Here is a 15,802-nt window from a genome sequence, read left to right as displayed (position 1 = left end):
TAAATAAAACATAAAAAACAGACAGTGTTGGAACTCTTTTAAACAAAATAATAATATATATATATATATATATATATATATATATATATATAAGCAATGTTAATTCTCTAAATGAAGTATTAACAGTAACTGCACGATAAAGTGTAGTATATTGCCACTTAAGTGTGGCTGACCCCTAGGGGTGGATGTTACTGTTGCTTTTATATATATATATATTTGTGTGTGTGTATGTGTGGTGTATGTATATGTATATATATATATATATATATATATATATATATATATATATATATACATGACAGCTTAGAGGATAAAGCATAATGTCTATGATCTTAGTAGGGCCTCTGAGATTAGTGGAAGGAAGAGAGGAAGAAACCATGACTCATCAGTTGCTGCAGTATGAAGTTCTACATGACTTGACAACTTTGTGTGTGTGTGTGTGTGCATGTGTCAGTCTCCATGTATGTACATAAACAGTCATGAGTTAATTGACAGCAAAATAGAACATAAAGAAAAACAAAGGTAATATGTAGAAAAATAAGATCTTTTCAAGAAAAAAAAAAAAAAATGACACATGTGTTCAATTGGATTTATAAACCCCTTTTAATCCAACCCACCTGGGACTGGCCCTGAACCTAAATAAAACTTTCCATAAAAATTTCATGTATATTTATGTTTCCAGTACCAGTTTAATAATGAAAAAGCTATTTCACAAAATTCTTCATTTTTTTATCAAAATTAATTGAAACAAAGCCAATGTATTTTCAACAGAAATATGAAAACAAAAGAGTTAAAGACATCCAAATTAAAACCTTCCATCAAAATTTCATGTTAGTATATATTTCAGCAGATTAATAATGACAAAGTTATTTTAGTAAATTCTTCATTATTTTCAAAAAGACAATGTACAGTTCTATATTTAAGAGATGAGGAATTATGTACATTATTCACATTATTTACATTTGATGGATATTTGTCCTCATCTTGTTTGTTGTTAACGCAACATTTCGGCTGATATACCCTCCAGCCTTCATCAAGATTTCGCGTTCGATTCCAGGCAGTGACCTGAATAATGATGATGATAATAATAATAATAATAATAATAATGATAATAATAATAATAATAATCATCGTTTAACGTCCGCTTTCCATGCTAGCATGGGTTGGACGATTTGACTGAGGACTGGTGGACGTGGAGGCGAATAATAATAATTATAATAATAATAATAACAACAACAACAATATCGAAAAATACCTTGGGAATAAGAACCCAGGTTCGAAATTTCCCCCTGATGAGGACAAATATATTCGTCAAATGTAAATAATGTAAAGACAATGTACATCAACAGAGATATAGTAATGAAAGGGTTAAAAATACAGGTTATTATTCAGTAGTCTAGGGGTTTCAAATCAACAAAGCTAAGAGATTGTATATTTGGGTTACATAATTATGAAAATTCACAGTCACCTACTCCTGTGGTACAAGGATCATGTGGAATGAGGTAGTTCTGATGGAACATATGCAGCCTTCCTTAGGTTATCCTACTTCTATCCAGGAACCATTACAGGAAAGAGTGGTAGAGAAAAAGAAGAAAGGAAGAAGATAGAAGGAGAAAAGACAAAGAATTGACCAGTACTTGAGTGGTACTGTATTGACCCTAAACAGATAAAGGCAAAGCTGATCTCAACGGTATTTGAACTTAGAGCACAGAGAGCCAGAATGAATACCACAAGATATTCTATCCGATGACTTAACTATTCTAACTCATTGCATTAGCTAACAAGATGATGCCTAGTAGAACATGTCTGAAACAAGGTAACAGCAAAGTTCCTTTGTATTCTTCCATGAAAACTAAATGACAAGAATGTAAGTGCTTATCAAGCACAGAATGGATAATGTTTGGTCTTTGTCTTTCCAAATTCTTAGTTCAAATTCAGTTTAGTGCAGTGGTTCCCAAACCTTTGCAGGCTGCCGCCCCCTTGGCACCCAGGGCACATCCCCAGTGCCCCCCACCACCAAACTCATCACCACAAACATAGGCCATTTTCTGCTGCAAATTCGAAACAACTGTATTTCACAAATAAAATTTAACATAATTAACCCATTATTTTGGGGGGTTTATTTTTACATTCATTGCCTCATTTAGGCCACTCCGTTATCACCCCACTTTTCTTCAACGTTCTCCTGAGTCTTTCCATCACCCCCAAGGGGGCAGTGCCGCTCACTTTGGGAACCACTGGTTTAGAGAGAGAGAGCAAAACTATGACTTTTAGTATTTGAGTGAGACTGACAAAGGAGAACTGCTATATTTGGGACTGTTAATGCTACATACACAGGTATCTTGGACCATATCCACCGACTGCCCCACAAACAGATGGTGACACAGCTTGCCAACACAATCCCACCTCAGACAAATAATGACACAGCTTGCCAACTTGGGAATTCAGTAGCAAGGTGGTTGCTTCTGATTGGACTCTGTGGAGGAGGTGCTTCCATAACTCACATAAGCTTCCCAGGTATTGTGGGCAGCAAAGATGGATAGATGGATGGATTAAACACTAGTCCTAGATATACAAAATAATAGTTTTGTTACAGTTGGAATGCTTTTGATCACTGGACTGTTCGATGGAAACTAGTTTACTCCCATTAAACACCTACAACAACTAGTTCTGCAGGTGTAGCTTGTAAAATGACATGCTTCACCAAGCCTTACATATACTACATGAAAGCAAAACCCAAAATGGTGTCACTGCTTTTGAATATGTTTATAGGATTCATCAACATTAACTACCTCTATCAATTTTTTTTATTCATTTACAATGAAGATACTGATATTAATTTAGTTTATTATCCTTGTAATATTCTTTTACTCTTTTACTTGTTTCGGTCATTTGACTGCAGCCATGCTGGAGCACCACCTTTAGTCGAGCAAATCGACCCCGGGACTTATTCATTGTAAGCCTAATACTTATTCTATCGGTCTCTTTTGCCGAACCTCTAAGTGACGGGGACATAAACACACCAGCATCGGTTGTCAAGCAATGCTAGGGGGACAAACACAGACACACATACATATATATATACAAATATACGACAGGCTTCTTTTAGTTTCCGTCTACCAAATCCACTCACAAGGCTTTGGTCAGCCCGAGGCTATAGTGGAAGACACTTGCCCAAGATGCCACGCAGTGGGACTGAACCCGGAACCATGTGGTTGGTAAGCAAGCTACTTACCACACATTGTTTTAAATTTTGGTGTAAGTCTAGCAATTTCGCAGGCATGTCAATTACATTGGACCAGTATTTCACTGGTATTTTATTTCATCGACTCTGAAAGCATGAAAGGCAAAGTTGACTTCAACAGTATTTGGACTTAGAATGTAAAGTGCTGGAAGAAATGCTACTAACCATTATATCTGTTACACAAAAAACTCTGCCAACTCGCTGCCTTTATCATACTTGTAATAGTTTTCTTTCTACTACAGGCACAAGGTCTGAAATTTTGAGAGAGTGGGTAGTTGACTACTTTGACCCCAGTGTTCAACTGATACTTATTCTATCAACCTTGAAAGGCTGAAAAGCAAACCTCAGTGAAATTTAAATTCAGCATGTTGTTGTTGGCACTCCGTCGCTTACGACGTCGTGGGTTCCAGTTGATCCAATCAACAGAACAGCCTGCTCGTGAAATTAACGTGCAAGTGGCTGAGCACTCCATGGACACGTGTACTGTTAACGTAGTTCTCGGGGATATTCAGTGTGACACAGTGTGACCAGGCTGACCCTTTGAATTACAGGCACAACAGAAACAGGAAGTAAGAGTGAGAGAAAGTTGTGGTGGAAGAGTACAGCAGGGTTCGCCACCATCCCCTGCCGGAGCCTCGTGGAGCTTTTAGGTGTTTTCACTCAATAAACACTCACAACGCCCAGTCTGGGAATCGAAACCGCGATCCTATGACGGCGAGTCCGCTGCCCTAACCACCAGGCCATTGCGCCTCCACCAAATTCAGCATGTAAGTCAGAAGAAATGCCTGCCACTTAGTATTTTGTCTGGTGTGTTAACAATTCTGCCAGCTCACTGCCTTTATTGTCCTTGTAATATTGATAAACAACATTGATACACTGAAGCTTTAGGCATTCCATCAGTTACGACAAGAAGTGTTCTGGTTGATCTGATCAATGGAACAACCTGCTCATGAAATTAACATGCAAGTAGCTGAGCACTCCACAAACATACATACCCTGAATGTAGTTCTCATGCAGATTCAGCATGACACAGAATGTGATAAGGCCAGCCCTTTGAATTACAGGCACAACTCATTTTTGCCAGCTGAGTGGACTGGAGAAACATGAAATAAAGTGTTTTTCTCAAGGCCACAACACATAGCCAGGAATCGAACTCATGACCTTATGATTGTGAAGAGAATACCCTAACCTCTAACTTTTTTTCACTTGGATTCACTCAAAAGGTTTCAATGAGTCCAGGGCTATAGTAGAAGACATTTGTCCAGTTATCACACAGTGGGACTGAAACCCAACACATACGAATGGGAAGCAAATTTCTCAATCACTCAGCCATGCATGCGCCTATAGCCATACCTGTACCTACTTGTATACTTCTTATATATTGATTTCCAATTTTGACACAAGGCCAGCAATTTTGGGGGAGGGAGTAAGTTGATTACATTGACCTCTGTTCCACTGGTACTTATTTTATCAAACCCCAAAAGATGAAAGACAAAGTCAGCCTCATCAGAATCTGAACTCAGAACAGAAAGACGAAATACCACTAAACATTTTGCCCAACATACTAAAGATTCTGCCAGCTTGCGGCCTTATACTTGTTATATATTGGTTTCAAATTTTGGCACAAGGCCAGTAATTTCGGGAGTGGGGGTAAGTTGATTATCTCAACCTCAGGAGTCAATTAGTACTTATTTTATTGACCCCACAAAAGGAAGCAAAGTCGACCTCGGCAGAATTTGAACTCAGAATGTGAAGATGGACAAAATGCTACTAAGCATTTTGCCTGGCATACTAATGATTCTGCCAGCTTGCTACCTTCAAATTTTGGCACTAGGCCAGTGATTGTAGGGGAGTGGGTAAGTCCAATAACATCGACCCCAGTGTTCAACTGGTACTTAATTAATGACTCCAAAGGGATAAAAGACAAAATCGACCTCAGCAGATATACTTGTTATATATTAGAAACATTATATTATTTAAAACAATAGATTGGCAGAATCATTTGAACATTGGACAAAGTATGTTGCCACATTTATTTCAGCTCTTTCTCTGCTGAATTCAAATCCTGCCAAGGGTGGCACCTTTCATCCTTCTGGAGTCAATAAAATAAAGTGGTAGTAAACTACTTGGATTAACATTACTGATTGTCTGTCACTCAAAAATTTCTAACCTTGGGCCTATGTTAGAAATATTCATTTCTCTTTTGGTGGGTTTTGGGGGTTTTTTTTCCTTTTCTTTTTTTTTTCATATTCAACAGTGGAGGTGCAATGGCCCAGTGGTTAGGGCAGAGGACTCGTGGTCATAGGATCACGGTTTCGATTCCCAGACCAGGCGTTGTGAGTGTTTATTGAGCGAAAACACCTAAAGCTCCATGAGGCTCTGGTAGGGGGTGGTGGCAAACCCTGCTGTACTCTTTCACCACAACTTTCTCTCACTCTTACTTCCTGTTTCTGTTGTGCCTGTAATTCAAAGGGTCAGCCTTGTCACACTGTGTCACGCTGAATATCCCCGAGAACTACGTTAAGGGTACACGTGTCTGTGGAGTGCTCAGCCACTTGCACGTTAATTTCACGAGCAGGCTGTTCCGTTGATCGGATCAACTGGAATCCTCGACGTTGTCAGCGACAGAGTGCCAACAATAACAAATTCAACAGTGAACCAATGTCACCTTAATTTTTTTGTAATGGTATTAATTCTTTCACATCATCAGAGATTGGGTCTTTGGAGATGCTTGCATCAAATTCTTGGTAAATTCACCAACAAACTTTTCTTAAACTGCCATCCATCATCACAGAGTAGAAACATTATTTTTTTAAAGTGGGAATATAAAGAATATATTACAAAAGGGAGGAGCCAACCATCTCAATCAGTCAATGGTGGCTCTACTTGGATCAACCTGTGTATATTCACTTAACTAACAGAAATTTGATAAACTGCGTCACATATTCAGTTTGACCCTCCTTCCATAATGACCTGCAGCCATCAATGGGCATTCATCTATAGTAATGTCATCGTTGCACCTCTCAAATTTATACTCGTAGGGTGTTGCAGATATACACTTTGATTCAAGCTTGGATCTTAGTTCCCATTAGGAAATTCTTTATAAACAAGAACCAGAATTTTGGTGCATTGAGTAATGACATCAGCAAAAGTCAGGCCAATAAAATTTTAAGTAAGCAACTCTAGGACTTCCAAGTGATTATGTGGCCACAGTTCACTCCAATGAGATTTATTCTTGAGGGTATAAAAGAGACGAAATCTACAAAAAGAAAGAATGAAAAGACAAAGACAGACAAGAACAGAGAGGTAGACAGGAGAACAGAGGATGTATACAGTCATGTATAAAGTTAGTAACCAGTCAAATTATTAAAACCTCATACACTGACAAGTTACAATCAATGGAAGTGACTTGACATAATTGTTAGAGTGAGATCGGATGCCTTGTATTATTAGGTTCACTTCTGTGTACTCTGAGTTCAAATCATACCAAACCCATCTTTACTTTTTATTCTTTCAGGATTGATGAATACAGTATCACTCCAATACTGACACAGATTCTACTCCTCCCGCGTCCTCTCTTGATTGTATTGCGATTGAAAGCCCCTGTCTTGTGCCACACCAATTCACTTTGTGAAATACAATAAGGGTACTTATGGCATTAACTTTAAACATTATTTTCATGATTAAGAATTTAGTTGGTCCAACAACCAAATGCTCGCATTGAGATTGACAAGGAATCCATTATAAATAGCTCTTCGTCAGAAAGAGGGACTTTTTTTTCCCTCTCAGACAAAAAGTCAGTTTCTAAAGGTCAATTTTCTCTTCTTCTCAGGACATACAAACAAACTTATCGAACTCCACGAACTTTGATAGGAGATAAATACGTATGTAAACAGAGGAAAAAAAGAAAAGAAAACCATTATTCTATAAATATTGATGATTGAGAGAAATATTTGAGTTATCTCCCTTACACTAGTGACTAATTAAGAGTTCTTTCCCTTTGACTGAAATTTTTAAAAAAATGTTTTATGTTATATATAAATTATAATCGAATTTCTCACACAATATATAACTTCTTACTGTCCCAAAAGAAGAAAATGAAAGTAATAAGCTGCCTTTCCACGGAAGTACGAATTAACAGCCACATGAAACATGAATTTATTGGAACAGCTTCTTGCATGACATTACAGCCGCATATCTATTTCTATATTATTCAACACTGAGCTGCATCGCTGTTAATCGCCCTACATAAAGCAGCAGCCAATTTTCCTTCAAATCATACCTTACCACTTTAATGTATGTATGTATGCATGCATGTAGGTAGGTAGGTATGTATGTAGCAAGTGACAATTGCTTTTATACGTTTCTATTTATACTTTAACTCCATTCTACACTATATCATATTTCTACCCAACTTCACTCACGACATTTCACTATTTTACCCTCTGATTTAGACAGTCTACCACTAGTTCTCAGACTAACTTTGGCATGGAACCTACTATATAATTTTCCTAAATCTATTCCTATATTTTAAAAACAACTTACAACACCATTATTTTAACAAAACATTAAATGAAACAAAAATTGTTTTAGAATTTATTCATATACAAGGGTGGAGCAGAGAGGACGGGTGTTTTTGAAAAAATCACAAAATCATTAATGATTTAGCTGCAAACAAATTTTATTGACATCAATACGTTCGTGCTGGATTAGCATTTGTCAAAATCAAGTGTGGAAAACAACATCCATCATGTGGTGTCCGTTTTCATTGATGCATTTCTGAAGACGTTCTAGGAAATTGGCCTCCACTTTCTCCAGCATTACTGTAGATTTGGGCGACGTCCACGCAAATAGCTTCCTTCAAATTGTCCAATGTATGGGGCTTATGCACATACACACGTACCTTGAGGTTCCTCCACAAGAAATAATCATACATGGACACATCAGGGGACCGAGGGAGTGAGGGAACGCCAGCAAGCCTGGAAATGAGGAGGTCACCGAAGAGAGGGCGAAGAACGTCCATCGATGCTCTGGCTTGTGTGGGCAGTCGCCCCATCCTGATGAAACCACATACGTTTTCGTCGTAATTCAGGCACAAAGAAGTTGTTTATCATCTCAATTTAACACTCAGAGTTCATAGTAACAGCATTTCTATTATCGTCTTCAAAAAAGTAAGGACCAATGACGGTAGCTTTTCCAACAGCACACCAGACTCTCACTTTTGGGCTGTGCGGTGGTCTTTCGTGCAGTTATCTCGGATTTTCAAGAGCCCAATAACGACAGTTCTGTTGATTCACCATGCCACTGAAACGAAAATGAGCTTCATCACACATTATCAAAATGAGGTTGTCATTTGCCTCAGAAATTGCTTCCATCTGACGTGCGAAGTTAAGCCGCTGTGCATAGTCCCATGGTTTCAACTGTTGTCCAATTACCAATTTGTATGGGTGGAAATGCAAGTCTTCATGCAAAATACGCCCTACCGATCGGTTACCGATGCCAAGTTCAGTGGAATGCCCCCGAGCAGAGAGATTCGGACTCCGTATCAAAGCTTGTTTGATGCGTTCCACATTTTCCGGGATCCGTACCGTTCGTGATGCCCTCACCAGTCTCCTATTCATTAGTGTACCTCGTATACGAAGTGCATTCACCCAACGTAAGATTGTGTTACGGGTGGGAACAGCCTGATTTTGGTGAATGTTGAAGTGGCGCCGAAACTCAAGCTGAACTATTGTGACAGACTCGTTATTCTTCACGCAACTGTCATAGGCAAAGGTGATGCTGTATCGTCCACAGTGCCATAGCTTCACTTGAAAAGAAAAAAAATGCTAAGATACCCCGGACCGAATGGTACCTGTCGGACATATGTCCCTCCCACTGGAGCTGAGTAATAGCCATTTCAAAAACGCCAGTCCTCTCTTTTCCACCCTGTATATGCAAGTGTGGCTGTGTAGTTGACAAGCTTACTTCCTGCCTCTTATACCTACTTTTTCTCATAATACATTTACACATTGTCATACATACACACTGACACTATATATCCATTGCAACATGCTGGCAAGTGAAAGCCATCTGGTCTAGTGCTCCTATTATTGCAACAATTTCATTACCTCTTGATTTTTTAAACTCTGGTGCCAGGCCACAGATGTGGTGGGAGGTAGTACAATTGATTGAATTAACTCTAGTTAATGGACATTAAATGATGATGATGACTATGATAATAATGGCTACACTTACACACACATCAACAAAAATACACTATTAATATAGGAGTTATGCAGAAGCCTATAAGTGGTCGCTCGACCTCTAGAAATAGCAGCCAAATTTACTTAAAATCAAACTTTGTTGTCTTGAATAGAAACACATTGGATAATGTAGTACCTGAAATCCCCAACACACAGACACACCATAGAAAAAGAAAAAAAAAAGACTTTGATTATAGTTCTACTCAATCAGGGTTGACCTGGGGTTTAACAACAACAACCTATTAATATTTTGAAGTTGTCACACAATAGTTTGTTGTTTCCTCTTTTTCTGTTCCATAAAATTGTTTTCGACAGCAGCAGCAACAGCAGCAATAACAACAACACTAGTAGCAGGATATTTGAAGGTGGAAGTAAAACAGCCTAAGTTCAAAGTGAGCTGAATAGCAAGATTCACATTATTATGTCAGACAAACATAGTTGATGACCTTCATAGATATATTATTTATTTACACTTTTTCTCTTCCTTCTTAACAAGACAAACTGTTCAAATTTAAAATATTCTTTTTTTTTTTGAAGATTTTTGTTTTGTATTTCATTGTTACTTTTGTTACTCTTTTACTCTTTTACTTGTTTCAATCATTTGACTGCAGCCATGCTGGAGCACCGCCTTTAGTCGAGCAAATCGACCCCAGGACTTATTCTTTTTGAAGCCTAGTACTTATTCTATCGGTCTCTTTTTGCCGAACCGCTAAGTTACGGGGACGTAAACACACCAGCATCAGTTGTCAAGCGATGTGGGGGGGGGGGACAAACACAGACACACAAACACACACATATATATATATATATATATACATATATATGACGGGCTTCTTTCAGTTTCCGTCTACCAAATCCACTCACAAGGCTTTGGTCGGCCCGAGGTTATAGTAGAAGACACTTGCCCAAGGTGCCACGTAGTGGGACTGAACCCGGAACCATGTGGTTGGTAAGCAAGCTACTTACCACACAGCCACTCCTGTTCATCATATACTTTCTTTAGTTATTGGAAAGCAGCCTTTGAGGGGTTCAGTCAAAGATGGCAGCCTTGAGGAGTTCTGTCAAAGAAATCAACTCCAGCACTTCATATTTTTACAATCCTTTTTTTTTTTCTTTACAAATCTGTTATTTATTCTATCGATTTACTTTGCTGAAGTACTAAGTTTTGGAAATGTTGTAAAAGGTTGATAGATGCAATAGAGACATTAGTCTCTCTCTATCACCTTTCAACATAATTATATATGAAGAAACAGTAGAACAATTAACAACATAATAAAAATAAGCTTTATTTTTGATGATGCTTGGTTTTATAAATCCTGTGTCACTCAGCTTAGCAGCCGCTGATTAATTTGTAATCGGTATTGGAAGATTAAGAGCTTCCTTGATGCATGCCAGAGGAGCAAGTAGCTATCACATCGATGGCATCGTGGTGAAGAGTGCTTCGTTGAGGAGCAAGGTGTAGTCACGTCGAAGGTGTCGCGTTGAAGAGACTTACAGAGTGAAACCAACTCTTTAAGTACTAGTTTTACTACTCATGCACACTCGAGGGGCTTCCGGAAAGCAAGTCCCTTACGCATGTGCAGATAGTACTTCCTCAATGGCGGCTATAATTTCGCGCCACTACAATGTAAACAAGCCAACACTAATTGTCAAGCAGTGGTGAAGAACAAACACAACACACACATGTTCAGCAACGTAACTACGCACTGTTGGTGATTTCTTTTCCTTCTTTGGACTTTTCCCTTTCTCCTTTCCGACAAAGAGCTAAGCCCGAAACGTCCAAAACTTACTCCTTTTAGTGATTGACTGTCAAACTAATACATTCCTTGTGCACATCCTCTTGTCTGTTATTGTTAATTTTATTGTTTGTTTATTTGAATTGAATATATATATATATATATATATATATATATATATATATATATATCGGCCTTTGCCTTTTCCTTGGATAATACTGGTGGCATGGAGAGGGGAGGCCGGTATGCATGGGCAACTGTTGGTCTTCCATAAAACAACCTTACCCGGACTTGTACCTGGGAGGGTAAGTTTCTAGGTGCAATTCGATGGTCAGTCATGACCAAAGGGGGTCTCAATATATATATATTCTTTTCTACTCAAGGCACAAGGCCCGAAATTTTTGGGGGAGGGGGGGGGCCAATCAATTAGATCGACCCCAGTACAAAACTGGTACTTATTTAATTGACTCTAAAAGGATGAAAAGCAAAGTTGACCTCGATGGAATTTGAATTCAGAATGTAAAGACCGCTAAGCATTTCGCCCGGCCTGCTAACGTTTCTGCCAGCTCGCCGCCTTGCTAATAATTATAATAATGATTTCTTTTATTGGCCTCAAGAGCCCAAGACACGGAAAACAATATCAATGGACAAGATACAGCATATAAACAGGTAGGGGAACACTACAACAATAAGGATATAACAAAAAAGAGAATAAAAGTACAAATAAAAAGAAATAATTAATAAATGAATAGAAACTCCAATAGTGAGGTAGTCCACTTAGGGTAATTTGGGGTAAACCCTATCCACAATTTCTGGATTACTCTGACATCCCCAAGGCATGGGAAGTGTCATTTTCTAGTTTCTTTCCTCCTAATTAGAAAAGCATACTCAGAGTAGATCCATTCAGCCTCACAAGTCTTGCCACTGTCAGCTACCTTTTATAAACACACAAGAAGGCAGTGCTTCTCTCTCTGTCCTCACCTTCATCTTCAAATGATATTTGAAGAGAACCGATGACAGCTTGGCCAGTGGGAGGGGGTCTAGTAATTACACTGACTCCAGTGATCAACTGGTACTTATTCTGTTGATACTGAGAGGATGAAAGGTAAAGTAAATCTCGGCAAAATTTGAACTCAGAATGTAATGCCAGAAGAAATGCTGCTTAGCATTTTGTCTGGCATCTTATTGATTAGCTTGCAGCCCTGATGATAATGATAATGGTAATAATAATAATAATCCTTTCTACTTTAGGCACAAGGCCTGAAATTTGGGGGAGAGGATAGTTGATTTCATCGACCCCGGTGTTTCACTGGTATTTATTTTATTAACCCAAAAAGATGAAAGGCAAGGTTGACCTCAGTGGAATTTGAACTCAGAAATAAAGAAAGAATAAATGCCTCTAAGCATTTTGCCTGTTGTGCCAACAATTCGGCCTGCTCACTGCCTTAATAATAACAATAATAATAATAATCCTTTTTACTTTAGGCACAAGGCCTGAAATTTGGGGGAGAGGATAGTTGATTTCATCGACCCCAGTGTTTCACAGGTACTTAATCTATTGGCCCTGAAAGGATGAAAGGCAAAGTCGACTTCAGCAGAATTTGAACTCAGAACGTGCAGATAGACAAAATGCTGCTAAGCATTTTGACCGGTGTGCTGATGATTCAGCCAGCTCACTGCCTTCTTAATAATAATGATAATGATAATAATTAGAAGGATGAAAAGAAAGAAATAAAGAAAGAAAGAAAGAAAGAAATCACTTACTAATATTTTGGATATGTATATGTTTCATATCTTAGATGAAGACAAAAAAAAAACAAACAAAGCAAGCAAAAAAACAAAAACATTTCTTAGAAACAAAACATAAGAAGGGCAGCCAGCCATAGAAACCATGCCAGAGCAGACACTGGTACTCGTTAAATCTTGTCAAACCATCCAACCCATTCCAGCATGGAACATGGATGTTAAATGATGATGATGATGATGTAGAAGAGAAAGAGGAAAGCAATTAATTGCAATTTATGTTATTAATGATTATCAATGGCATGAAACATGACATTGAAATAAAAGCACGTCAGGAAACAGGACAAGAGAAATTACCTAATTGTCATACACACATTTACGTAGACACACGCATACACACACATGTTCACACACATATGCATGCACATGCACATACACAAAAACATACACATGTACACAACTATCTTAAGTGGAGTGACTACAAACTTTTGGTGACCCTCTCAATGAAGAGATTTACGTATGAAAGAGAATAAAAGTTGTTTGTTGTTTACTCCAAGGTCAGTCGTGATCCAAATGACTTATAAACAAATAAATTATGGGTGTGACAATCCTCTTTGTTTTCTTTTCTTGTTTGTTTTTTTCAGAAACACTTATGCCTAGGACTACAATATCCGATCTAATGTCTCATTTGTTTTTTTTTACTTTATGTTTTTTAAATGGTAGGACAACAATGCCCAACCTGGGTAGTGCAGACCCTTGAGGATTCACAAAAAATGTACTACTGGTAAGGAAGGGATCATGTGAGTTGATTTTAAAATTTGTGAAGTACACATATCTTTAAAAAAATCCGAGGTGCATGGGAAAATTTATTTCAATAAAAAGATGATGAGGAGGTCCTTGGTACTGAAAAATTGTTTTTTTTCCCGTCGTCTCTTCATTTTTTTTACGAGTTGTTTGAGAGATAATTCCGTCATCATGTCGGGGTCACCAGTTATAAGAATTGGATGAGATATGACGGCTCGGCCGCCTCTCCCCAGTTCTTATATTAATCATTAAATCCAGAAATACAACAACACGAGGGATAACGGTAACAACAGATCAATAGTTTATTCTAGGTTGGTGTAGAGCCATTTCGTTCCTGGGTGAATAGGCATGCCGCTAGAATACCAAAGAAGCTTCGACCACATGTCGGGGTCGAGTTGTGGGAGAGCCTGGAAGAACGTCCTGTCACGACGGCTGCTGGATGGATTAAGAGAGAGAACGCTATTGCTTTCTCTCCACCTGTTGCATTGCGCATGCATGCTTGGGTACTTCCGCTGACGGCAAGTCCCTTGCACATACGCAATGGCACTTCCCAAGATGGCAGCCAATGGCGGCCACATGCGCCACTGCAGAACTATTGTGTTAGAGTGTAATTTGAGGGAGATTGAGCTGGTATTTGTAGCAATAATAAATACAAGATAATAACTAGCTGGATTTCAACAACAACAACAAATAATGTCTATTGTTGTTGTTGTTTTGTAGCTTCTGGGGAATTTTCATCTAACAAATTTATGCTCAAAGTATTACAGTTATAACTATCCTGTCTTTCAAAGAGGATATTTGATGGCACTCCGTCGCTTAAGACATTGAGGGTTCCAGTTGATCCGATCAATGGAACAGCCTGCTCGTGAAATTAACGTGCAAGTGGCTCAGCAATCCACAGACAGATGTACCCTTAACGTTGTTCTTGGGGATATTCAGCGTGACACAGTGTGACAAGGCTGAACCTTTGAATTACACGCACAACAGAAACAGGAAGAAAGAGTGAGAGAAAGTTGTGGTGAAAGAGTGCAGCAGGGTTCGCCACCATCCACTGCTGGAGCCTCGTGGAGCTTTAGATGTTTTCGCTCAATAAACACTCACAACGCCCGGTTTGGGAATCGAAACCACGATCCTATGACTGCGAGTCCGCTGCCCTAACCACTGGGCCATTGCGCCTCCACCCAAAGAGGAGGATATAGGTCTACATTATTTAACAATTCCTTTCTTTATATAAGACAGTGTAGTGTAATTTGAGGGAGATTTGGCTGATATTTGTAATAACTCAAATTTGGCTGTTATTTGTAACTATCTAGAGGTTCACCTTAACAGAAGAGATGAGATTTTTTTTTCCACATTAATTTTGTCCCAGCTTACAAAAATATTTATCTTTCCCTCCACAAGTATGTAAACATCTGTCTTCAAGACATATCTAAATAGCAATATAGTGTTGTTTATGGTGAGTGCTATAGTTGATTTCAAATTTTAGTATAAGGCCAGCAAGTGCAGGGCAGGGCTTACATTGATTACATTGATCCTAGGGCTCAACTGGTATTTATTTTATTGACCCTGAAAGGATGAGAGGTGTTATGTCTCAAGCTACTGCTATCTAGCACCTTCGGATGATCTCTACTCAACCGCTACACAACTGCTACTCGACTGCTACTCAACACTCCTACCACGGCCAGACTACCTCTATTTGTATGTCTTGGGAGATCCTACTTCTTCGCCTGGGGGCGTCGACACAACAAGAGGCAAAGATGACCTTGGAGGAATTTGAACTCAGAATGTAGAGACGGATGAAATGCTGCTAAGTATTTAGGCTGGTGTGTTAACAATTCTGCCAGTTCACTGCTTTGGTGGATGCTATAATTAAAAGCATAACGAGGTTCTTCTCAGCACCCTCGGGAAAAAACACATTTGGTGCCCCCATTGTAATTAACAAGCATAATAGTCCAGAGGAAATTTTGAGCCACATCATGCCTGTGCCCAGTGGTGACTGATCTCTGATTCTCTTGCTTCCTTTCTTTCTA

Source organism: Octopus bimaculoides, chromosome 11 (genome assembly GCF_046866305.1).
Source record: "Octopus bimaculoides isolate indiv1 chromosome 11, ASM4686630v1, whole genome shotgun sequence".
Lineage (NCBI taxonomy): Eukaryota > Metazoa > Mollusca > Cephalopoda > Octopoda > Octopodidae > Octopus > Octopus bimaculoides.
This window is presented reverse-complemented; position numbering follows the sequence as displayed.